The 26,427-nt window shown below is 44.1% G+C and overlaps 1 protein-coding gene across 13 annotated transcripts in view; it reads right to left on the bottom strand.

The window, feature by feature from the left end:
* Positions 1-26,427, bottom strand: part of AGPAT4 (1-acylglycerol-3-phosphate O-acyltransferase 4) — a 502,489-nt gene that overhangs the window by 434,378 nt on the left and 41,684 nt on the right. For 9 of the 13 annotated variants that reach the window (XM_029594139.1, XM_029594135.1, XM_029594140.1 and 6 more), the window contains exon 1: positions 6,520-6,696. The exons of 2 other annotated variants lie outside the window; for them this stretch is intronic. The gene's annotated coding sequence lies outside the window, so the exon portion shown is untranslated. Of the gene's footprint in view, positions 1-6,248; positions 6,431-6,519; positions 6,701-26,427 lie in introns of those variants that run through there. 2 more of the 13 variants (XM_029594145.1, XM_029594138.1) reach the window with 2 other exon arrangements.

Here is a 26,427-nt window from a genome sequence, read left to right as displayed (position 1 = left end):
TGGAGATCTCTCCCACTTTCTATGTTTGGCAGGTGCACACTGATGAAAATGGTAATCTTCCCTAAAATTCTCTATGTACTTCACATGCTCCCATGTTGGCTTACTGTCCGTGATCTCCATCATTGCTCTCTGCTTCAACAGCAGGAGGAAAAAGGGGAATTGGATTCAGACAGCAACCAAAAAGGACCCCGACTTTGTTGCAACCGTCCCTTTCCAACGGCTTCACTCCGCCTACCTCTCTTTGTTTGCTCCTACTCATGCTGCAGATGGATGCCTGGCTGCCGCGGCGTCTGCCTGCCATCCTCTTCGATGTCCCCGGACTGGCTTGGGCTCTGCCTCCCGCTATGCTCCCATTGAACCACGTACCACGCAGCCCTTATTTCCTACTTGGTGTGAACCTCCGGGGCGTCCCCCCGTGATGACATCATGATGCCCGGATATTTAAAGCCTTCAATGTTTGCTAGCCTTTGAGTTAGCAAGGGTTATCCTACGGGAATCCTATGGATGGAATTCACTCTCCGTACCCAGCTACTCTGCCTCTCCAATCTCTATTGGACTCTCTAATGCTAACAGGGTATCCGCTCCTCGGGGGCCTCACTTGCTTTCCAGGTCACTATCAGGAAACCGGTACTCGCTCCTCGAGGGCCCATGTTCCCTGACTCGCTGCCTACTCCTACCTTCTCTTCTGCCTGGAAGGATTCGCTAATCTTCAACATCAGTGAGTACTACCATCTTCACTTCAGAGCTGTTCCCTGGAACGAGGCACTTGCTCCTCGAGGGCCTGCCTCCGTTCCAGCCCCAGTGCCATCTCCGTGGAACCGCTGTGTGAATACATCATCTGCAAGCCTCCCAGCTCTCAGGGTTCAGATACTCTCTCCGAGGGTCTGCTCTCCCTACCTTGGGGGATCTCTATACTGGGGTCTTGTATATTCTCCACTGTACTCATTTTCTCAGTTCTTTCCACTACAGCACTGCTACCGGAGGAGTCGCTGTTCCAGCATCTGAGGGATACCAGCCCTGCTGGGCTATTCCAGCTGCTCACTACTGCCACTTCTGGTGGCTTCCTTACACAGTCTAATAAAAGTTCAAAGTCTGTGTTTGTGTGTCCTGAGCTAAGCCTAACCTGTGGCCCCTCACAGGACTTCCCCCCGTGGGCGTGGTCAGCTGCCACAGTGTCCAAGGGTTCACTCAAACCTCACAGTGTACAACAGACTTTTACAGTCTAGGGAAACAAATAAGCATGAGGGTAACTTGCTGATGCGGCTGTTACTATCCTTAACCAATAAGCCTGATACTTTTGATGCAACTCCAACTATGCTCTCTGCTTCAACAGCAAGAAGTAATGGGGAATTGGATTCACACAACAAGGGTCCTGACTTTTATGGTCTGGGAAACTAAGTATGGGAGTAACCTGCACAGCACAGCAGATACTACCATAAGCTTGCTGGGCAGACTGGATGGACCATTTGGTCCTTTTTTGCCATCATTTCTGTTACACTCTAATCCATCTCCCCCCCCCCCAAAACAAACAATCATGTATTTGGGATGTAGAAATTCAAGGCCCAAAATACCTTTTTGAAGGTAAGAATTAAAAACCTTGGAAGAATATAGAAATACAGTCTATTTATTTATTTAAAATCTTTTCTATACCGTCGTTCAGTAATATACCATCACAACGGTTTACATGGAGACACATATAGTAAATTGTACATGTATCTGTTCCTATTATTGGTAATGGAGGTGCCTTTTAAGCTCGGTAACAGTTTCATAATAATGGCTAATTGTTCAATGTTGTCTAATCTGTCCTTTAACTACAATAAAAACTCTGTTAGATTATACATTCAAGTTAAAAGGTACAATAAACAAACCGATACATATAATGTGCTTTATGAAGATTTTGTGTGTACAGCTTTCAGAGTTTCTCTATTTCTCACTCTTTGTGAAATGCTTCTCTAAAGAGCCATGTCTTTAAGCTCTTTTTGAAGGTATTGAAATCTCTCTGTAGTCTTACCTCTATGGGCATGGTGTTCCATAGTATTGGCTGGTTCGCTCTTTGTTTCTGTAGTCCCCATATTTCTTATATTTAGATATATACACTCAATGTATTAAAATATATAGTCAGATTTATATATATACGTATACATTTTTTTGCATATATGTACCGTGTTCTATTGAGAAATTACTACATGTAATTATGTGAAATTTGAAAATTTAAAATTAAAAAAAAAAACCTAGGAAATCATCTTTATGAGCTCAAGGTAGCCAGTCAATGTGACAAAGCAGTTGAGAAAGTTAAGATGCATACTTGATACATAAACAGAGGCATCACTAGTAGAAACAGTTGAGATTGAAGTTGTTTTTCTCCTCCATTCCACCGTGTACCTCCTCTGATCCTTCAGTTATTTCACAACCATCTAAATGGGTTCCCCCTGGTGCTATAGATCCAGTTATTCACACTTTCACCGAATTAGTTAGAAGTGAAAATCTACAAAGGAACTCTAAGCCTTACAAAGTGCAGAACAATTTAACAAACAAGGAACAACAGGCTCTCCAACAGTTAAGGCTGGACTCTTCTCTCATCATTAAACTAGCAGACAAGGGTGGTTCGATTGTGATACAGAACCGTGGTAACTGTGGCTGAAGCAGAGAGACAAGTGAACGATAATATGTTGTTTTTTTTAAAACTCTCAGAAGATCCCACTCCACACATAAAAAGGCTTATAGATTCTCTAATAGACGAGGCTTTAAAAGCTGGTTGGCTTACAATTAAAGAAAAACAAATTAGCCCTCTAATGATTCTACCCGCTACACAAAAGACAGTGAAGGGTGAACATGCAAATTTTTTTTATTGTACGTAAGGAAATTCTTGTAAAATAGATTCAGATCACTACAGTTGCGAGATATAGACAGGAGAAAGAACACATGGGGAGAAGCAGGATGCTTCAATTTACATATTAATGAGAATATATTTTTGTTTGACACTCGCATCATAGAGGGAAACGTGATAGAGTTCCACACAGAACATCTGCAATGATTGCAAAGATGGTGGGGATCATTAGAGATGGAAAAATAAAAAAACGGACAACAAGGGTTTGTTATATGGTACACTGTGGAGATGGACAAGATGAATGTAATAGCAAATTAAAAGACACAACTGGGAGGTGAGGGAGATTCTGTCCATTAGGCACGGACCTACATAAAGATTTTATTGAAAGTGAGGATCAGTTTCCTGAAATATTATGAAGGACATATGGAATATGTGATGGAGGATTATCTGAATAGTTGGGTCCATTTCGGCAATACAAAATAATTTTAAGAATTGTTCAAAAATGAAGACAGGTTGTAGCTTATCCATATAATTCAATTTAGTTAAGCTGTCAGATAACTGACTTGCAAGAAACCTTTGTTGAAAGAGACAAGGGCTTTTTTAGTATAAGAGGACATGATTGAGAACTAGATGAAAAGCTAGGTCCGTTCAGGAATATAGTGCTTTACAAGCTTCGGTCTGAAATGAATGGTTTCCAGAAATAGTATTAATGACATGGAGAATGTGTTGGAGGACTATATGAAGAGGTGGGTCAGTCTTGGCAATATAATATTAGCTTAAGATTTGTCTAGAAATGGAGATAGGCCATTGCTCTTCTATATAATTCAACTTAGTCACGCCGTCTGACAATGGACTTGCAAGAAGACTTTATTGAAAGAAAAATGGCTTTTTGCAATAACAAGAATAGCATAATGAGGACATGATTGAGAACTACATTAAAAGCCAGGTCCATCCAGATAACACAGAGCTCTACAAGCCTTGGTCTGAAATAAACATAGGCTGTTGGTCCCTTATGTGTTTAAATACCACAGAGTGATTTAGTTACGCCGCTCGACAAACATATGGCATATCAGAAGTGAAGACAACATTATAAATGTAAGTAAAAAAGACATAAAATGTATACAATTTGGGTAGTATCAGTTTATTTTATATCTAGATTTGATTTGTACACAGCTCTCCTAGTCCCTGAAGGCGGCGGATTGGTTCCCGTCAAAACACTGACAGTGTCGGGCGGACAGCCCCATCTTCCACAGAAGCAGAACATACATATAAAGATGATGGCATCTCAAGCAAAAATCAGATAAGTGTGCAGAGCCTCTGAGTGGAGAACAGTTGAAGTGGGGTAACCGTGTATCGGACACCAGTATACATTACAGATTTTGGAGTCCTCGGTTGGTTGTTAATGTACATAGTGTAGGGAGGACCAGCAAGGTCACGTGGTTTATACTTCAAAAAGTACCAGAAGGTAGAATTTGCCATAGAAGGGAAAGCTCAAGCAGATCATCTGAAGCTAAAAGGAAGGAAGCTAAAAAGAAAAAGTTGTGAGAAAAGTATTTTCACTTATAAGATGGTAAACACCTGGAAGAGACTTCACTGGAGATTATAGGAGCAAAACAATGGTAGACTAAGAATGCATGGGATGGTGGTGGAAGAAGGGATCAAATGAGACTTGTGACAACACAGTAGGCAGACACAAATTAGTAGACCAAATCATCTTTTTCTGCTGACACTAGCTAGGTTTTTATGCACATAGGCCTATTTTTAGGCTCTGCAAATCTGCCATATTCTCTGGTGCCAAAAGGTTGAAGATCAGAGAAAATGAGCAGATCACACATCAGAGTCAGGCATGGCTGAGAATGACAGTGGCCCATCATAGCTCTTTCCTTTACAGATAAGGAGCTAAACTAGGGAAATAAAAGCTAAATTCCATAAGAGTAAACATGATGTGTGATTTTAAGAAGCAGAGCAGTTTTAAATCTGTTATTTTTATTCATAGCTGCTTAAAGAATTTTTTTTTTTTTACATCTACTAGAGTGTGGCAAGGAATATCATGGGCAGAATAACAAAAGTTCCCCATTTCAAATGTTGAAGTTTCATGGCAATTAGGTCTTCTTTTTAAACTTTACTATGAATATTACTTAGAAGACTTCCCTCATAAATAAAATGCTCCTTCTCCAGATATAACAGATGCCAGGAAATTTGAAATTGTCTTCAGCACAAATTGCAAACTACTCTCTCTCACCTCAATCACTGTAACATTTTTGGTAAAACGAGATTGCTAATTAAGGCTGAGATTATTTCCCTTTGCTCATTTGATTTAACGAACAATTTACATCACATTCTTAGAGATGACAACAGCAGGTACACCGGAGTATTAACAATTGAGAAAGAAGCATACAGAATATTAAGATCATGCTGAAAACACATGGAACATTATTTTTGGTATCATAGTTAGTGGAAGTGTTAAAATATTGTTCATCTTTTGAATCAATTGAGCAGCTTTTCCAATATAGTGTGTGTGGAATGCATGCAGCCACAAGTGAAGCTGGCCTATTACTACAATAGTTGTCTAGCATGCCAATGTCCCTGCCAAACATCATTACCTGGAAAACTTTCAAATAGTATTCAGTATCATGGCTTTTTAATTTCTTTTTTTAAAAGATTTTATACATATACACATACATGCACATATATAATATACACACACATGCATGCACATACATACAGAGAGAGAGAGATTAAATACCACACATATACACAAAACCAATTCAGCAATTTACTGGTTTGAACCGTTCACGAACCTTTTTCAATTAATTGCCCAACTGGTTTGAATCCCTGTCCTCTGTCACATACACACAAGTTTGTGTGCATTTCCCAAACCCAGGTGACCGCGTATGCTTGTGTGTGTGTGTGTGTGTGTGTGAGAGAGCGGTAATTATTTAGACATGACCACACAATCCTCTTGATGTAGAAAGCGGATTCATAGAAATAGCTGGAAATAGGCTGTCACAAATATCTGTTTCTATGGCAACCGCTGTACCCCCCCCCCCCCCTCCCCTTTCTGATCCAAAGTCAGGGGAGAAACAACTAAGCCATGCTGGCTACTCGCACATAAAACAAAAACGAAAAAAAAAATCCAGCTCACAAATGCTACACGCCTAAACACACTCCAACCTGGTCGGCGTTTCCGCGTTCCTGCCCCCTCCCTCTTCAGTTCCTAGGCCCGCGCCCCTGATTTTTTTTTTTTTTTTTTTTGTGGCTGCCATGGAAACGCTGGAAAATGAAAGAGAATGTTGCCTGACACAAAGAGGCCAACCTGAAGCAGGAACAGGAACAACAACAACAACAACAACAGCAAAATATCCTCAGCTGCTCCAGCCACAGCGATGAAACAAAAAATAAGGAAGGAAAGGGAGCTTACCAAAAGGAAACAAAAACCCAAGAAGCAGCACCATGAAGTTCTTCCCTGTTAACGCCGCCGTCTTCGAGCGCACAGTTCTCCTACCTGCCTCGCTCTCTCCCAGCCCCTGTGCCTTACCTAAGCCTGTCTCCGCTCACTGGGCTTTCATTTCATACACACAGACACACACACACACACACACACAAAAAAAAAAGAGAATGCCAGTAGCGGGAAAATGTTCCCTCTCCGTAAAAGTTCTTTTGTGAAAAAGAACATGAATAGCACAACCTACCTCGTGCCTGCCACGCCTTGACATGTATGTACTTTGGGGAGCGGAGACAGAAAGCGAGGCAAAGAGCCAGGGCCACTTAGTTTGCACAAGCTGTAAGTCAGCCAAACAGGGTGGACGGAGAGCCAGACTCCACCCATGGGTGGGCTGGGAGAACAACAAGAGGGGAGGGGAGGAAAAAAAAAGTGGTCCTCGGCTGACGTCTCTCCCCACCCCATGTCACTTCCTTTTAAAGCTGCACTCAGCCGAGGAAGGCGACGGGGCTCGCTGTAAGACGACTTGACCCCCTCGTCTCCTTTGACTTGCCAGTTACTAGAAGGAAGTGCGGTGACCGTTTCACTTTTACTTCATATCTGGAACGCAATCAAAAAGTTATTAGGATGCTCTTTCATAAAAATCTTTAGCTCTGCCTTTTTTCTTTTGCAGAAAACTGGCTTTATAAGCGGCGCCTAAGTGTTCTTGCGCGTCATTCCTCGAAGTTTATTATTAAACAGATCACTTTCTTGATTGCATTTGTTTTTAAAACCGTGATTTTAAGCAGGCTGCTTATTTCAAAACATACAAGCCCAGCACCTAATGTAATGCGGCTACCACTTGCGCGCGTGCCCTGCCTTTTGTGCCCTTTGTACATTACGGAATTTTAATACAAGTAGTAAAAAAAAATATTTTGCACCAATAAAAAATGACAGAACAGTAAAATATTACCATAAAAGTTTTTAAAGCATGTCCATTACAATCCCCTTTAACATGTGGGAGTGGTCATGTTATCCAGAGTATCATAAATTATATCACACTGTTACGAGCACGGCCTCCGGCAGCTGTTACACTCCGAGGCATGGAGGCACGGTCGTCTCTAAAGCTGGTGATGTGAGCCCTTGGGCCACGGCATGACCCAGGGAGGAGCCCCAAGCCACACCGTGGGAGGTGAGCTGGTGTGAGCATGGGTAACAAAAGCAGGACAAGGTTGAAGCAAGGACTAGGGTACAAGGTCTGACCCTCAACTGGACCTGCACACCCCAGAATGACCAACAACGCAATGTTGATAGACGAACAGTCCTCTGACCGGCTCTGTCCGGACCTGCCGCTGGGTACGGCAATAGGCGGCAGGTTGGACAGAGGACGAGGGCAGACGGAGTCCTTGGAACACAGAAGACTTTGGACTAGGACTGAAGCAAAGACACTGTAAACAAGGACTGAGGTGAAGACACTGTAGACGAAGGCTGGAGGAAAAACATCATAGACGAGGACTGAAGCAAGACACCACAGACGAGGACTGGAGCGAAGACATCATGGATGAGGACTGAAGCGAAGACATCATGGATGAGGACTGAAGCGAGACATCGTGGATGAGGGCTGAAGCGAGACACTGTAGATGAGGGCTGAAGCAGGATCAAGAGCTGGGGCAAGACTGCAACGCAGTGCGCCCTACACAGTCCACCCACGGGACTGGTCGCGGACCACGCTAGGCTCGAGGCAGTACTCCAGGAGGAATAGTGGAAGCTAATACCGGAACATGACAAAACAACTGAAGAGGCCTGCACTGGGGCGCGCCCTACACAGCCCCCCATGGGACTGGTCGCGGACCATGCCGGACTCAGGGCAAGTTCAAACAGAGACTTGACATGAACTAATGCAGGTTGCAATAGGCTCTGAAGACTGGGACAACTCTGAAGCAGGATTCGATTCTCAAGGATTAAAAGCAACGGACTGAAGCAGGAAGTCTTCCAGAGGGTTGCACTACGGAGATGAGGATGGCCTTGTTCCGTGAGGTGCCCTGCACAGCCCACCTGTGGGACTGGTCACAGACCACAACAGCGGTATGCCAGGAAGGTGGACATCGGGGAACCAAGGCATGGAGGCAGAGACGAAGGCAAAGACATCAGGAACATCGAGACAACAGAAGACCAAAACATCAGGCACCGGGGACACAAAGACATCTGGACGAAGAACATCTGGAACATGGAGACGACTGAAGACCTGGATGAAAGACAGCTGTAACAAGGAGATGATTGAAGACCTGGGCGAAAGATTTCTGCAACATGGAGACGAAGCCATCAAAGCAGAAGAAGACCACGGAGGACCTGGACTGGTTAGAAGACACAGACGACTGTGCAACCCAACTGAAAGCCTGGAAGAACTGAAGCAAGGCCCTTTTATAGGGCTGAAGCAGGAAGTTGTCATCAGGTGGAGCCAGCAGCACTTCCTGTGGGTGGCTCTTTAAATAGAGTGAAGAGGCGTGCACCGGTGCCTAAGGAAAGCTGAAGCAGGAAGAGAGAAGCACCATGGACAGCGGCGCTCTCCTGCACTTTGACCCGGCGGCGCAGGCTGGCTGCAGGCACCGGCAGGGACAGCCTCCCTGCCGGTCGAAGACCCCGGCAGCGGCGAGGACGGCCCCCTGCCATCTGAGGACCCCAGGAGGAGCGCGGGGAGCCTGAGCGCATTGGCCGCGAGGGAAGGCCCCCGGCTGTTCAGCCCTGCCGTGCAGGGCCGAAGATGGGTGCGGCCCCGGCCGCGGAGGATGGAATCAGCGGTGGCTGAGGTGAGAGGCAGCGGTTCCCAGTCGCGGGAGCAGTCCTGGCAGTGGCAGCAAGCTGCGCAAACAGTCGGCAGCGCCTGGAACAGATGAGTAGGTAGAGAGGCCTTCTCGCGGAGGGTAGCTCCGCGGGCAGGAATCGTAACACACACTCAATTAAAATTATTAAAATCAGGTTGGGAAAGATGGCAGCTCCAAATGATACACACAGAACATGAACCAATTAGATTCCACTTAAAGAAACCGTAAAAATAATGTACCAACAGTGATACAGTTGTCAGGATTACCTTTGCATGCAGTAGGGTTCAAAAAAAAAAAAAAAAGATACTAGAATGGGGTCAGCGGCATTCCCCACCCCGCACTTCAGCTGCAATGGGGAAAAGGAAGCAGAGGTTGTCAGTGATCTGGCATGAATTGGCAGAAAAATGTCACTGGATAAAACCAGGACAAGATCATCCTTAAAAAAAAATTTAAACTAGCTGGGAACCCTTGTGTAATCTAGGATTTAGCTCACACACCAGATAATTTAAATCCCCAATCAACTGCATTTTAACCCTAGCGTTAACTCTTCACAGTTTCAAGCTTTCATATATGAATAAAGTAGTGTGGGTGTCATGTTATTCCATGAGCTCATGAATCATGAAAGAAAAATGTCTATTTTAATCCTAAAATTACCTTCTACATTCCTATTTTGTAACTTGTTGTTGGTTCTAATAATGGTATTATCCAGTTGATGTTTTATTTTTTTACTGTTGTAATGAATCAATATGCCTGCAAACATTTCACAAACGGACCAATTCACGAATGCTTAAAAATAAAAGTCAAACAAAAACATATAAGATGATATCTTTTTATTGGACTAACAATACATTTCTTGAATAGCTTTCTGAAAGCTAACACTGCCTTTATCAGGTCAAGACAAAAGCTGATGTTACCTGAACATACAAGTGAATCAGATTACATTACAATGATGGTGTGAAGAAGAAAGAGAGAATGGGGCAGATGTGTTAGAGTGATAAGAAGGTGACAGAGACTGAATAATTATGTCTGGCAGTGAGTGAGAAGGTTCATGTTTCTGATAAGTTCTTTTATATTTCATCATTTTAAATTCAAATTTATGTTTCTCAATTGTTCTAAATTTCTCTTTTAGTACTCTGAGAAAAGATGAAGGTCATGGCTGGGTCAGTGGCAATGCAGGATTCTAGTTATACTTTTGTTATTTTAGCCTTAGTTCTATTGTCAGCATCCGAGCTACCTTTTTTATGTGCTTCTCTCCAAGCTCTCTCCTCCACTCTTGACATTTAAATTCCCATCTTTCCCCATTGATATTTAAATGTACGAAGGAAACTTCATAAGAATTACAGCCAGAATGCCCAGCTTTTCTTGATCCAAACATGAGGTGAGTAAATGTACGAATGTATCCATTTTAGATTATTTTAGTAATTTTTTAAAGACAACCGAACCCTAAATGTATCTAAAAGATGCATACAATGGACACTAGCTACAGTTGAAGCCTTGATAATTTATGCTACTAATAAGTTTCAGATTTGTTATAATTCAACCCCCCTTTTGTCTGTTACCATTGGTCCAATATATATTATGCACATAAAAGCAGCAAATATTGTAGCAATTTTTAGAAGCCTATTATTGTGTGTAAATCCTTTTTGAAATTATCTTCTGAGTTGGTGCATTTTGGTGATCCAAAAATGAAAAAAAAATGTGATGAATGAGTTTACTTTCAGTTCAGAGCAACAGAAATAAAGAGGCACAATTCACAGAAAAATACAAACATTTTTTGACAGATTTTTTTCAGTCCCATTAAAGTCTATGGGGGAAGCAAAGCAATGCATTTTTTGGGGGGGTTAAAGCCAGATAGAGCAGAGCTAGTTAAGCATTTGACAAGGAAAAAGCGAAACCATGTTTCAGCATTTTCTCAACCAAGCTATCCCAGCTGGCAGATGCATGCATATTTTTTTCTTTTTTAGATGAATGTGAAACTAAGAGCAGTTTGAGCAGGTAGTGATTATTTGTTCGCACTCATTCACCTCTTGGATCTCAGAGAAAGAAGGCAGAGATTTTTTAATTTGTTGCTTCAAGATTCCATTATTAATGAAAATATTATTAAAAAAAAAAAACCCCATAGATTTAGAGGAGAAAGCAAAGTGTGCCCTTATAGTCACTGTCAGTGTGTCCTAGCTGTGCTGCTAGCAGCAGAAGAAACTGCAATCTGTCAGAAGGTTACAATGTAACTGTGTATAGCAGGGGAAGACTACACTTCTACAACAGGCAGGCAGCATGTGTCAGTTTCTATAACAAGCAGAGAGAAAGACTGATTTTCTCATGCAGTGTGTCTAAAGTGAGCAATGACTGACTATGACAGAAGACAGCTTACTTTATCTGTGTAAAAGAGTTCGTGACAATGCACCAGTGAACTCATTCTTCTGTGTGTGACTTTTATGCCTGTTGGAGAAGTGGACTGCTTGTGCCAAGGAGTGGTTGATGCTGCCTAGTGAGCAAGCCCACTGGAGCCATCATGTCTGCTGGAGGAGAAGCCATGTGGCGGCACCAAATGGAGGTTTGCCAATACCAGCCCCGTTCCCCGCAGGTTGAGCCCTTGGGTTCCAGAAGCCAGCAGGACTTAGGTGGGTCTCCTGGGCAATGAAAGAGAAGAGTCCAGGCGTGGGTCAAGGCAGGTGGCAGACAGCAGAGCAGGTAAAAATGCCAGAGATCAGGACAGACAGCAGAAGACAGAGACCAGGCCAGGGTCAGGATCCAGGAAGTCAGTCTGAGCCAAATAGAACAAATAAGACAGACAGGACCAACAGGACAAGCAAGGAAAGGAACAAATAGGTACTGGAACAAGAGCAGACAGGCAAGGAACTGGACAATGAACAAAGCACATAGGAGCAAGGGACAAGGCAAGGAACCACGACAAGGAACACAGAACAAGGAGCAAGGCAGAAACAAGACAAGGATAGCAACACGCACTGGAATACAAGGTCACCAGGAGACCTGTTGCTGAGGTGCTGGCTGGTTTTCAAGAGACTTCCTTATATACTCCTGGAGGATGTGACACCATCAGCCAGTGCCATAGGACGTCCCGGCTAGGGTTCCTATAAAGGCAGTCCAAAGTTTGAGGAAGTTCTATCCCGGGTTCTAGAAACAGCATGCTGCCAGAAACTATGCCAAAGTCACTTTGGATCAGGTGTGAGGGGTAACAGTACCCCCTCTCCCTGCTTTTCTGGGCCCTGGCTTGTTGGGGAAACTTTTTGGAAGGCCTTTAAGAGTTAAGGGGCATGCAGGTGGGCTCCCAAGTATTCTCTTTGGGCCCATAGCCCTTCCAGGCAATGAGATATTGTAGGATGCTGCGGACCCTGTTGGAGTCAAGGATTTCCTTCACTTTGAGTCAGGTATTTGAGGCCATACTCTGTCTAGCCATGACAGGACTACAGGTTTCAAGAGGGAAACGTGGAAGATGTTGTGTATGCGTAGAGATACTGGGAGCCTGATCCTACCTGTCGCACAATGGGAAAAGGTCCCACAAATTGAGGGGCAAATTTCTTAGAGGATATTTTCACCTTCAGGTTCTTGATACTAAGCCGTACCAAAGTACCAGGTTGGAGGTTGGGTGCAGGGCACCTTTTCATGTCCACTTGAATTTTGGGTCAGTGAGCAGCTAGGTCCAAGAGTTGCTGGGTCTTAACCCATAGGTCTTAGAAGGCCTGCCCTGCCAAGGTGGCTGATGGACAGGTATCAAATGTGGGAATTGATGTTGGGGGATGCAGATAGTGTCCAAAGTCAATGTAAAATGGTGAGGATCCAGTGGTGTTGCGATTTGGTTGTTATGGGTGAACTCCACCCAGGGAAGCAAGGAGGCCCCATTATCTTGACTCTGGTTCACATAGAAGTGAAGAAATGCCTTGAGGCCCTGGTTGACTAGTTCAGTCTGGTCATTGGGATGGTAAGCTCAGAGTATGTGGTGAGGGAGTCCGTGAAGTCAAAGTATGTGCTGTACAAAAAGCTTGGTAAGTTCATGGGCTGATGGGAGTCTGGGCAAGGGACCAAAATGGGCCATCTTGGAGAATCTATTCACAATCACCCATATAGCATTGTGGCTGCTGGATAGGGGCAGGTCACAGACAACATCTGTGACCACATGGGTCCAAGGTTCTGTGGGAGCCACAATGGCTGTTACAGATCCTACGGCTGTGAAATGGTAAGGCTTTTGCATAGTGCACATGGAGCAGGAACTTGCATAACACTGCATGTCAGTCTTCAAGTGAGGTCACCAGTAGTGACGCATGATCATTTCCAGAGTGTAGGTGATGCTGGGATGACCAGACAGGCAGGAGTCACGAGCCCATTCGAGAATATTTTGCCATAGGCAATGGGAAACCACAGTCTTATTGGGAGGGACAGTGAGGGTGGCTTGTCTGGGATTCAGTCTCTGGGCTTATGCAAGGTGCTCAAGGATTTTATGGTCCATGTAGATGGTTACAGGGTGCTTGGCACCTTTCAGCAGGTGCCGCCATTCCTCAAGGGCTAGCTTAACTGCCAGCAGTTTTCGTTCTCCTATGGTATAGTTTTGTTCCACCAGGAAGAACTTCCTAGGGAAGTAAGAGCAAGTCACGAGAAAATTGTTCTGGTTATGCTGTAAGAGCACAGGCCCTACTTTGAGGGTGGACACATCTACCTCCAGAATGAAAGGTCTGGTCAGATCAGGATGATGAAGGCTCTTAAGTTGCTCAAAAGCTTGAGTGGCTTCATCAGGCCAGTTCTTGGTATTGGATCTTTTCCTAGTTAAGGTGGTCAGAGGGGTTACCAAGGAAGAGTAGTTGGGACTAAATTGCAGGTAATAGTTGGCGAATCCCAGAAAATGTTGCAAGACCTTCAGACCGATGGGAGGGAGCCACTCCAGAATGTCCTTTACTTTGGTGGGGTCCATCTCGAGACCTTGAAGATAGATAATAAACCCCCAAAAGGGGAGTTCCTCTTTCTCAGACTTACATTTTTCTAGTTTGGCACAGAGGTGGTGATTGCGCAGTCTCTGCAGAATTTGCTTCACATGGTCATAGGGAGCGGAAAGTAACTTGGAGAAAATGAGAATGTAATCCAAATATACGACCACATGGGAGTAGAGTAAGTCCCTGAAGATTTCATTGACCATTGATTGGAATACTGCAGGGCCATCACCAGGTATTTGTAATGCCCATCGCGGATATTAAATGTGGTCTTCCATTCATCCCCTTCTCGAATCCAGATCAGGTTGTAAGCTCCCCTGAGATCTAACTTGATAACTTGTGCACCTCGCAGATTGTCAAAGAGTTCTGAAGTCAAGGGGAGTGGGTATTGGTTTTTCCTTGTAATGACATTGAGGCCTCAGTAGTCTATACAAGGGCACAGGGACCCATCCTTTTTGGCAACAAAATAGAATCCAGCACCGGCAGGGGACGAGGAGGGGTGGATAAATCCTCTGTTCAGGTTTTCTTGAATATACTTAGACATTGTTTTCATTTCAAGTGCTGAAAGTGGATAAACTCAACCTCGGGGTTTAAGTTTACCAGGAATCAGGTCTATTGGACAATCATAAATTCAGTATGGAGATCACGCCTCAGTGTGGTTTTTGCAGAAGACATCCTAAAAGTAAGAATAAGGGCCTGGTAGGCTGGGCATCTGGGCCAGTGTCACCTAGCCTAAGAGTTCCTTTGGCTGAACCAGAGTGAATCAGTGGGTCCAGCAGGAAGCACCTCATTGAGATATCTCCATGTTGCCCTCTCCATGGTAGACCCAAATAACTTGGTTAAGTGCATCTGGGAGGACATAAAGGTGGATTTGTTCATGGTGGAGTAGGCCAGTCCACATTTGTAGGGCTTCTGTAGAGCAGGTCCTCAGCAGGTCCTCATGACTGGCTAAGTCTCACGCATGACACAGTAAGTGGTTTAGCCAAAGGATCCATCAGGATCTGGTGACAGCATATGATGTCCACGGTAATGAAGCTCTCAGCCGCTCCAGTATCCAGAAAGGCTTGCAGCTAGACACAGGATCCTTCTCATGCGAGGGAAATGGGGATTAGCATCTGTGGGGAAGAGCTGGAATGACCTAGGGTGGCTTCCCTACCAACCCTAGATCAAGAAAGTTCCCAACTTTGAGTGGGCAGTGAGAAGTGAAGTGTCCCAACCCTCCACAGTAGAGAGGTCAAGACTCCTCCTCCTCAGCTTCTCTTCAGGTAACAAGCAGCACCAGTCAATCTGCATGGTCTCCTCAGTAGATGTTGTAGCCCCAGATTCCCTGGGGCAGCTGGGGAATGCAGAGAGGTTGGAGATCCATGATGTGGTCCGGTGAACCAAACTCCTCTCTCTTGCTCTTTTCCTGAACCTTACATCCAGGCAAATGAGAGCCTCGAGAGTAGGTGCTATGTCTCAACCTACTGGTTCATTTTTAATAATCTCAGAGATACCTTGATGAAAGATAGCTGTCAGGCTGTCCTCCCTTCATTGGAACTCCGAAGCAAAGGTCCAGAAGCGGATAGTGTACTCCCCTACCAAGCTAGAGCCTTGCCAAATCTGTAGGAACTCAGATGCTGCTGACGAAGAACAACCAGACTGGTTAAAGATCAAGCAGAATTCAGCCAGACAGTGATCCCAGAAAGAGATGAGCAGATCATCTCTCTCCCAGAGTGGGGAAGACAAGCCAGAGCAGCACCACCGAGCTAACTCAGGATAAAGGTGACCTTGGCCTTGTCTGTAGGGAAGATGATGGCTTGCAGGTCAAAGTGCATCTGACACTGATTGAGGAAGCCCCAGCACTCATAAGGCTTTCCATGGAACTGCGGAAGTGGCAGAAGCTCTGGTACAGGTGACACTGTAGGCAGAGGTGTCACAGGAAGTGGAGTGGGCTGCAAGGTAGACAGGGAGTCCAACCAGTGACCAGCCGGTCCAGTACTCTGGTTGCCTGATTGAGGACCTCTTGCTGCTCCTGGATTCATTGGGCCATTCTGGGGATGGCCACCATGGTGGATAGGACGACCAGGTCCATGGCCTCAATAAACTATAATGCCTGTTGGAGAAGTTAACCACCTAGTGCTGAGGGGTAGTTAACACTGCCTAGGGAGCAAGCCCACTAGACTCACCCTGTCGGCAAGTGGAGAAACCCTGTGGCGGGACCAACTGGAGCTTTACCTATACCAGCCCCGTTCCCTGCAGGTTGAGCCTTTGGGTTCCAGGGGCCAGCATGACTTAGGTGGGTCTCAAGGACAATCTAAGAGAAGAGTCCAGGAAAGTGTGGGTTGAGGCAGAAGGCAGACAGCTGAACGGGTAACAAGCCAGAGGTCAGGGCAGGCAGCAGAAGGATAGAGGCCAGGTCAGAGTCAGGATCCAGGAAGTCAGTCCAAGACAAAAGAACAGAGAAGACAGTGGACCAACAGGACAAGCAAGGAAAGGAACAAGCAGGAACTGGAACATGAGAGGACGGGCATGGAACTGGACAATGAACAGAGCACAGAGGAGCAAGGGACAAGGCAAGGAACAGAGAACAAGATACAAGGCAAGAACAAGACAAGGATCGCAACATGCACTGGCACACAAGGGTACCAGGAGACCTTTTGCTGAGGCGCTGGCTAGTTACAAGAGACTTCCTTCTATACTTCTGGAAGATGTGACAACATTTATTTATTTTATTTATTTATTTTGAACTTTTCTATACCGACTTTCCAGTAACAGAATTACTGATCAATTCGGTTTACATTTTGAACAATAACAGTGACAAGTAAATGTCTTACAAAGAACAGGTATAAATAACTTGGAAATAAATATATGGGGTTAATAACAAGAGATATAATATACATTGCCTAAGTAGGCAGGGTTTTGGACTGCCAAGGAGTTGAAGTTGAATTGCATAATTCTTTAGAGAATTCTTTGTGGTGTTCTTAGGGTATTCATAGGGGGTTCAAAGAATTTTTAGGGTTGTACTTGTCTGGTACTTGTCTGGTTCTAGTGTAGTTCTCTTGTAGGTTATTGAAAATAACTGAGGATCTTGTTCTTGTGTAGTTCTCTTGTAGGTTATTGTCTGGTTCTTGTGTAGTTCTCTTGTAGGTTATTGAAAATAACTGAGGATCTTAAATAGTTCTCTTTATAAATAGTTCTCTTTATAATTCGATTGGAAATGACCTAAAGGGGACCTTGGCAGAGATAGTTCAGCAGACTGATGTTATGGAAAGGCTTGGTGGAAGAGCCAAGTCTTAAGTCTTTTTTTGAAGATAATGTGGCATTGCACTGATTTGAGTTCCGGCGGGAGCGTATTCCAGAGTTTGGGACCAGCTGTGGAGAATGCTCTTTTGCTTAACGTTGATTTCATTCGTGGTATCTGGAGATTGTTTCTGTAGGCTTGTCTCACTGGTCTAGTAGAGGTGTGGAGTTGGAGAGGGATTTTGAGCTTCAGTGGGGCCAGGTTGTGTATTGCTTTGTGTATTGATGAAAGCACTTTGAAGAGTATTCTGAAATTGACGGGAAGCCAGTGTAGGCTTTTTAAGATGGGTGAGATGTGGTCTCTTTTGTTTGTCTTGGTTAGGATCCTTGCCGAGGCGTTTTGCAACATCTGTAATGGTTTTAAGGCGTTTGCGGGGAGGCCTACTAGAAGAGAGTTGCAGTAATCTATTTTCGTGAGTATGATTGCTTGTAGAACCAATCGGAAATCCTGAAAATGGAGGAGTGGTCTAAGTCTTTTTAAGACTTGTAATTTGAAGAATCCGTCTTTTACTATATTATTGATGAGAGCTCTGTAATTCATTTGGTTGTCAAGTATAACTCCTAGATTTCTGACTTGTGGTGACAGTGTCAGTTGGGTGGTGAGGTTGGAGCCGGGAAGTGAGTGAGTTCCATCTGGAGAAATGAGTAGGTATTCTGTTTTGTTTTGATTAAGAATAAGATTTAGACTTGTGAGTAAGTTGTTGATGGCTTGTTGGCATGTATTCCAGAAATCTAGAGTTTTTTGGAGAGATTCAGTGATAGGGATTAGAATCTGTACATCGTCTGCGTATAGGTAGTGGATGAGATTTAGGTTGAGCAAGAGTTGGCAAAGTGGAAGGAGGTAAATATTGAATAAGGTTGGTGAGAGGGACGATCCCTGTGGGACTCCCAGGTCGCAGGTGATTGGTTGAGATTCTTCCTTGTTGACCTTGACTTTATATTGTCTGTTATTGAGGAACGATTTGAACCAGTTGAGAGCTGTATCTCTAATTCCAATGTCTGACAGACGATCTAATAATGTATTATGATTGACCGTATCAAATGCTGCTGATAGGTCTAAGAGGATGAGTAGACAAGGACATCTTTTTTCAAGATTCAGTAATATGGAATCCGTTAAGGAGATTAGGAGGGTTTCTGTGCTTCTGGACTGACGGAAACCAAACTGGGCTGGAGAGAGAATGTTGTTATCGTTTAGATATTCTGTGAGTTGTTTGTTTGCTACTCTTTCTAAAATTTTAGCAATGAAAGGTAGATTAGCTATTGGGCGAAAGTTGGATGGGATATCTGGTGATAGATTAGGTTTTTTCAGGAGTGGCTTTATAATTGCCATTTTGAGGGAGTCAGGGACTAGTCCTTGAGATAGGGAGCAATTGATGATTTGTGCAATGGGTTTGGATATGGTTTTAGCGCATGAGATGAGGAGATTGATGGGAATGGTATCCTGAGGATGTGAGGAGGGTTTCATTTTTTTTAGGATGTTTTCTATTTCTAAAGAGGCAGTCATTTCGAATTCTCTCAGGCATGTCTTTTGTGATGGGAAGGTTATATGTGGTGAAACTGGCGTGTAACTGTTGTTGTTCTTGGACTGCGTTAGTAGGTTTGGGATCTTGTTCTTGAAGTAAATTGCCAGTTCTTCTGCTTTGCTTGCCGCTTTATCATCTGAAATGGCTGTCGATGGAGGTTTCGTGAGGGACGAGATCAGTGAGAAAAGTGCTCTGGGGTCAAAGATGAAGTGGTGTATTTTTTGTGAGTAAAAATCTTTTTTTGCTTGCAGGATGGATGTTCTGTATAGGTGCATCGTGGACTTGTATGTCGAGAGGTTGGAAGATGTTGGATTTTTACGCCAAAGTAGTTCTTTTTTTCTGAGCTCCTGTTTTAAGGATTTTAGTTTTGGTGTATACCATGGTTTTCTGTTGTCTTTATTAGCTAGGGCAGTTTTGGTGATGGTTGGGCATGAAGAGTCGGCCACTTTTTTGGTGATGAAGTTCCAGGATAATATGGCTGAGTCCGCGTTAGTGAGGTCCAGATTGTTGAGTTCAGTAGTTAGGCTATTGTTTATTGTCTCCTGGCTGCATATTTTCCTGAATTGGATAGTGTTATTTTGCTTTTTTGAAGGGGTAGGTATGTTTATTTTTAGTACGGTGTTGATCAGTTTATGGTCCGACCAGGGAATAGTGAGGCATGTGGGGTGGGAGGAGGTGGAAAGATCCTGGTTGATGAAGATGAGGTCCAGCGTATGACCTGCTTTGTGGGTCGGTTCTTTAATTAGTTGTTTGAAACCCATGAAGTTTAGTGCATTTAGGAATGTTTCGCAGCTTGGAGATAGAGGAGATACATCTATGTGAAGATTAAAGTCCCCCAGGAGGATCGCTGGTGTGTCGGTATTGATGTGCTTGGTTATATTTTCAATTAGAGTTGAAGGATTGGATTCTAGGTATCCTGGGGTAGCGTATATGAGACCTATTTGTAGGTGGGCTGCTTTGAATACTGCGAATTCCAGGGACTGCGATGATATAGTAGTTTTTAGTTCCATTCCAAATGTTTTCCTTGCTGCAAGGAGGAGACCGCCTCCTCGTTTTTTGAGTCTAGGAATAGAGAATATGTTGTGCGAGTGCGTAGGGAGTTGGTTGATAGTAGCTATGTCTTCTGGTTTTAACCATGTTTCTGTGACTGCAAAAAGGTCCGTGTTTGTTTCCAGCAGGTAGTCATGCAGGAGGTGAGTTTTCTTAGTCAAAGACTGTGCGTTCAACAGTGATAAGGTGAAGAGAGAGAGGCCGAGTAGTTGGTTTAGAGGAGAGATGATGATAGGAATGAGTCTTTTTTGTAACGAGTGTGGTGTAGCTTGTTTTTTTGTTGTGAGTCTCTTGAAGTTGTGGATGATGGGAATGGTTGATACAGTCATGTTTGGTTATGTGAATTAGTTTAGTTTTGATTATCTGTGCTTGGTTTAGATGTGGTCCTTTGTAGTGATGTTAGACTAATATAGTGATGCTCCTGGGGTGTAAGTATCGATTAACAGTGATGAGGATAACAAATTTTTGCTTACGGAGGTCATGCAGTAGAACGTGTTGGAGTTGAGGGATGTTTTGTACTTACTACACTTGTCCTAATGATAGCGTTAGAAGGAATGTAGTGCTCCAGATGGTTGTGGTGGTCTGCACTCAGGTCTGCACTAAGGGGCGCACAAAGGGGCCAGCCCCTTTGACGCGCTCCTTCGACGCGTGGCGTTCGACGCGTGGTGTCTGGCAGGTTTTTAATTTAAAGGGCCGCTGTGCCTCTGCCTATTGGCTGCCTTGCAGCCGTCTGTCGATTGGCTGGCTGGCTTTCGGGGGCGGGTTTCTCGCCGCGTGGTTTGCAAGGACGGAAGGGAGCCTGCCTTGCCTCTCGGTCGGCGTCGGTCCTGCCGGGTGAGGGTTAAGATGAAAAACAGGCCTTACCCCGATGGGACGCCGGCGCCGATTGCGCAGGCCTGATCGCCCGTCTGAGCCGTCTCCAGCCGCAAATTCCACGGTGAGTCGCCAAGGAAAGGGCTTTTCGCGGGCAGGGTTTTAATTTAAAGGGCCGCTGTGCCTCTGCCTATTGGCTGCCTTGCAGCCGTCTGTCGATTGGCTGGCTGGCTTTTGGGGGCGGGTTTCTCGCCGCGTGGTTTGCAAGGACGGAAGGGAGCCTGCCTTGCCTCTCGGTCGGCGTCGGTCCTGCCGGGTGAGGGTTAAGATGAAAAACAGGCCTTACCCCGATGGGACGCCGGCGCCGATTGCGCAGGCCTGATCGCCCGTCTGAGCCGTCTCCAGCCGCAAATTCCACGGTGAGTCGCCAAGGAAAAGGGCTTTTCGCGGGCAGGGTTTTAATTTAAAGGGCCGCTGTGCCTCTGCCTATTGGCTGCCTTGCAGCCGTCTGTCGATTGGCTGGCTGGCTTTCGGGGGCGGGTTTCTCGCCGCGTGGTTTGCAAGGACGGAAGGGAGCCTGCCTTGCCTCTCGGTCGGCGTCATCAGTCATCAGTCATCAGTCGCCAACATCAGTCAGCACCACAGGAAGTCCGGCCTAGGGACCTATAAAGGCAGTCCAGAGTTGGAGGAAATTCTATTCAGGGTCCGTGGAACAGCATGCTGCCAGAGGCTATGCCGGAGTCGCTTCGGATAAGGGGGTAAGAGGCATAACAGTGACTTTTGCACAATTTTCTTTAAAAAAGTTGCATGCATAAAAAATAGCACTTGCACGTGTAAAATAGCATATATGTGAGTATATACTTTTTTAAAAACCTAAATCATACATGCATAAATTAGGGTCTGCAATTAAGTTTACACATGTAAAAAAGGGGCAGGCCAGGGGCATTCTGGGGAGGAGCCAACATTTATATAAGTTGTTATTTTATAAGCAATTTATGTACATAAATATAGCACCTTAATTGCGTATCGGGATCATAAACATCTCAAAAGTGAAAAAATGGGAGTACTTCAGGCTGAAGAGCCAGGAGGGTCTTTACAAACTGCAGATGGAATGGGCAAATTGGTAGATTAATTGCTAAAACTGGTTATTTCATTGCTGTATGCATATTAGAAAATTCCCTGATGTACACATGTAAATGCTGAACTACAAAGGGGGGAGGGGGGTAAATAATGTGGGCAAAATCTACTCACATATCCCTTTAAAATTTGAAGTAAAAATATGAAGGTATATCATTTGTGCATACTTATTAGGATAAATTCCAACTTATCTGGCTAAATAGCAGCTGGTGTTCCTTAGCTGAATAAGTCTGAAAAGCGCTACTTGTCCATCTAAGTAGCACTTTTTGGACTTATCCATCTATTAAAGATAGCTGGATAAGTCTAAAAAAAAGTGCTACATAGAAAGATAAGTCTTCTAACGCTACTTATCTGTCTTAGTAAGATAGATAAGTCTAAAAGCACTACATATCCAGCTGTCTGATTTAGCTAGATATGTAGTGCTTTTTAGACTTAGTCGGCTATTTTAGACTTACCCGGTGAGGAAATTAAAAATATTTATTGTACGTCTCTGTCCAGTTTAGTTTATGCTAGCAGATTAACATTCTTTAAAATTATACTCATTAAACTGAGTTTGCTATGTTTGCAAGAAGAAAGGTAGGAACAAAACTAAAGGTTTCCTAATTAGATAAAAATGTATGATCTTTTCATATTAGTAACAAAATGTGCTGTGCTTATAGATAATTATAATTAGAACTTAGGTAATGCTGACCTAAGTTCTCATGACCTAAGACAAATGTTGCTAAAATAATATGCAGAAATGAGACTGTGATCGGTCAAGCTGAAATAAAATGCTAGGATACAACATATTTTGCTGAATCATGCTGCCTTTGTATGTACAGACAATATATAAGTCTTGCTGTACATAGTGGACTTTAGAATACCTACTGAGAACCTGTTCGAACTGTGGCCTTTTCCATGCAATATTGTAATATTACATGTCAAATAAAATGGGAACATTGTACTGGAACAGATTCATCCTTGACTATTTTGGTGGAGCAAATAGGAGGGAAAAGATTAAATTTTCCACACTGGCTATCTTACATAGCCAGCTAAGTCTGAAGTGCTACTTAGACAGAGAAGTAGCACTTTTCAGACTTATCCAGCTAAGTGCTGCTACTTAGGCAAATATAATGGAACTTTTCCAGACAAGTTCAAACTTGCACAGCTTCCAGTTTTTACATGTGCACATGTTTGTGCGCATATGTGCTTGTATTTTATAACCTGCGCATATCATTTGTGCACAGGTTATAAAATGTTGTAGCAACTTTAAGTGCACCCATACATACGCATTTATTGGCACACACATGCAGTTTTGAAAGTTAGCCCCGTAATAAGCATAGTTAGCTAATATCAGCATTTCACTGTACTCTATTTGTAACATAAGAACATAAGAACATAAGAAAATGCTATACTGGGTCAGACCAAGGGTCCATCAAGCCCAGCATCCTGTTTCCAACAGTGGCCAATCCAGGCCATAAGAACCTGGCAAGTACCCAAAAACTAAGTCTATTCCATGTAACCATTGCTAATGGCAGTGGCTATTCTCTAAGTGAACTTAATAGCAGGTAATGGACTTCTCCTCCAAGAACTTATCCAATCCTTTTTTAAACACAGCTATACTAACTGCACGAACCACATTCTCCGGCAACAAATTCCAGAGTTTAATTGTGCGTTGAGTAAAAAAGAACTTTCTCCGATTAGTTTTAAATGTGCCCCATGCTAACTTCATGGAGTGCCCCCTAGTCTTTCTACTATCCGAAAGAGTAAATAACCGATTCACATCTACCCGTTCTAGACCTCTCATGATTTTAAACACCTCTATCATATCCCCCCTCAGTCGTCTCTTCTCCAAGGTGAAAAGTCCTAACCTCTTTAGTCTTTCCTCATAGGGGAGTTGTTCCATTCCCCTTATCATTTTGGTAGCCCTTCTCTGTACCTTCTCCATCGCAATTATATCTTTTTTGAGATGCGGCGACCAGAATTGCACACAGTATTCAAGGTGCGGTCTCACCATGGAGCGATACAGAGGCATTATGACATTTTCCGTTTTATTCATCATTCTTTTTCTAATAATTCCCAACATTCTGTTTGCTATTTTTGACTGCTGCAGCACACTGCACCGACGATTTCAATGTGTTATCCACTATGACACCTAGATCTCTTTCTTGGGTTGTAGCACCTAATATGGAACCAAACATTGTGTAATTATAGCATGGGTTATTTTTCCCTATATGCATCACCTTGCACTTATCCACATTAAATTTCATCTGCCATTTGGATGCCCAATTTTCCAGTCTCACAAGGTCTTCCTGCAATTTATCACAATCTGCTTGTGATTTAACTACTCTGAACAATTTTGTGTCATCTGCAAATTTGATTATCTCACTCGTATTTCTTTCCAGATCATTTATAAATATATTGAACAGTAAGGGTCCCAATACAGATCCCTGAGGCACTCCACTGTCCACTCCCTTCCACTGAGAAAATTGCCCATTCAATCCTACTCTCTGTTTCCCGTCTTTTAGCCAGTTTGCAATCCACGAAAGGACATCGCCACCTATCCCATGACTTTTTACTTTTCCTAGAAGCCTCTCATGAGGAACTTTGTCAAACGCCTTCTGAAAATCCAAGTATACTATATCTACCTGTTCACCTTTATCCACATGTTTATTAACTCCTTCAAAAAGTGAAGCAGATTTGTGAGGCAAGACTTGCCCTGGGTAAAGCCATGCTGACTTTGTTCCATTAAACCATGTCTTTCTATATGTTCTGTGATTTTGATGTTTAGAACACTTTCCACTATTTTTCCTGGCACTGAAGTCAGGCTAACCGGTCTGTAGTTTCCCGGATCGCCCCTGGAGCCCTTTTTAAATATTGGGGTTACATTTGCTATCCTCCAGTCTTCAGGTACAATGGATGATTTTAATGATAAGTTACAAAATTTTACTAATAGGTCTGAAATTTCATTTTTTAGTTCCTTCAGAACTCTGGGGTGTATACCATCCGGTCCAGGTGATTTACTACTCTTCAGTTTGTCAATCAGGCCTACCACATCTTCTAGGTTCACCGTGATTTGATTCAGTCCATCTGAATCATTACCCATGACAACCTTCTCCATTATGGGTACCTCCCCAACATCCTCTTCAGTAAACACCGAAGCAAAGAAATCATTTAATCTTTCCGTGATGGCCTTATCTTCTCTAAGTGCCCCTTTAACCCCTCGATCATCTAACGGTCCAACATAAATGACTGATCTGCTATCTGTGTCCCCACACTACATTAATTGTAACACTAAAAAGCCCGTACCCACTAGTGATATGTTTGAATTATTTACATCATGTCACTGTTGTGTCTGTGAACTCTTGGGCTGAGGTGGGCTTGGCTCTACTAATAGGGAGGAGCCTGCAGGTTCCCATCATCAGCAGGCTGACCCAGGTGAAGCAAAAACCAGTCAGGACCTTCCCCTCAGGTTGAGTCTTTTGGCACAGGGGCCATCAGGTGGGGTCTCTGCTGATGGCAGATAAGGTGGTCCATATAGTGGCTAGGATCATAGGCAGGTGGCAGTCAGGGGTATTCAAGGTCTAGGCAGGCAGCAATTAGGTATATCAGAGGTCCAGGCAATGGTTAGAGGAAAGCAGCGGTCAGGCATATTGAGGTCCAGGCAATGGTCAGAGGCAGGCAGCGGTCAGGTGTATCCAAGGTCCAGGCAATGGTCATAGGCAAGTGGTAGTCAGGTGTATCTGAGGTCCAGGCAATACTCATAGGCAGGCAGGCAGGGGTCAGGTGTATCTGAGGGCCAGGCCAAGGTCAAACCAGGTATCTGTCTGAGAGAGAAGAGGGATGGATAGGTAGGTCAGGCAGGTAACATGGATGGAACAGGCTGGAGTGAAGATAGAAGACAAACTGAAGACAGCTGGATGAGGACTGAAGACAAGCTGGATGAAGACTGGAACTCTGGGAGGCATCATGCACTACTAGCAAATAGTTGGTTCTGTTGCTGAGGCAGAGAGGAAAGCAGAGAGTGAGCCCTTTATAGGGCTTGGCGTGTGATGGCATAAGCAGACACTGTGGAGCTTTTCTCACCATGGGCCCTTTAAATGGAGGGAGGCCATGTACAAGCCTAAGGAGGAGTATGGCAAGAGAGGGTCGACAGCGACCTGCCACATGAGGAGCTAATGGTGTCTTGCCCTGAGGGAGTGCTGCATTCCATTGCGCGGAAACCCAGCAGCACCTGGTTGTGTCAGATGTTGGCAGCGACAGCCCAGCCAGAAAGATGAGTGAGGCAGTTTGTGGGGGTCAGCCTGTGGACCACCAAACATAACAGTAGCCCCCTCTTAAGCCCCCTCACTGAGTCTCTGGGTTTTTTGGGGTACTGTTGGTGAAAGTCTTTCAAGAGGTTGGTATCTAGTATGTTGAGGAATGGCTCCCCTGAATTTTCTCTTGGGCTGTAATTTTTCCAGGAGATTAAATCCTTGACCTTTTTTCCCCTCCGGCAGGAGTCCAGAATCTCTTGGACTTCATGTACATTATCTTCCTTAGCAGTGACTTCCTGAGGTTTAGGCGGGATTCTGGAGGGCCATGAAAGCACTATTGGCTTAAGCAAGGAAATGTGGAACATGATATGTACCTT

This window comes from Rhinatrema bivittatum, chromosome 3 (assembly GCF_901001135.1).
Source record: "Rhinatrema bivittatum chromosome 3, aRhiBiv1.1, whole genome shotgun sequence".
NCBI classification, from domain to species: Eukaryota; Metazoa; Chordata; class Amphibia; order Gymnophiona; family Rhinatrematidae; genus Rhinatrema; species Rhinatrema bivittatum.
This window is presented reverse-complemented; position numbering and strand designations above follow the sequence as displayed.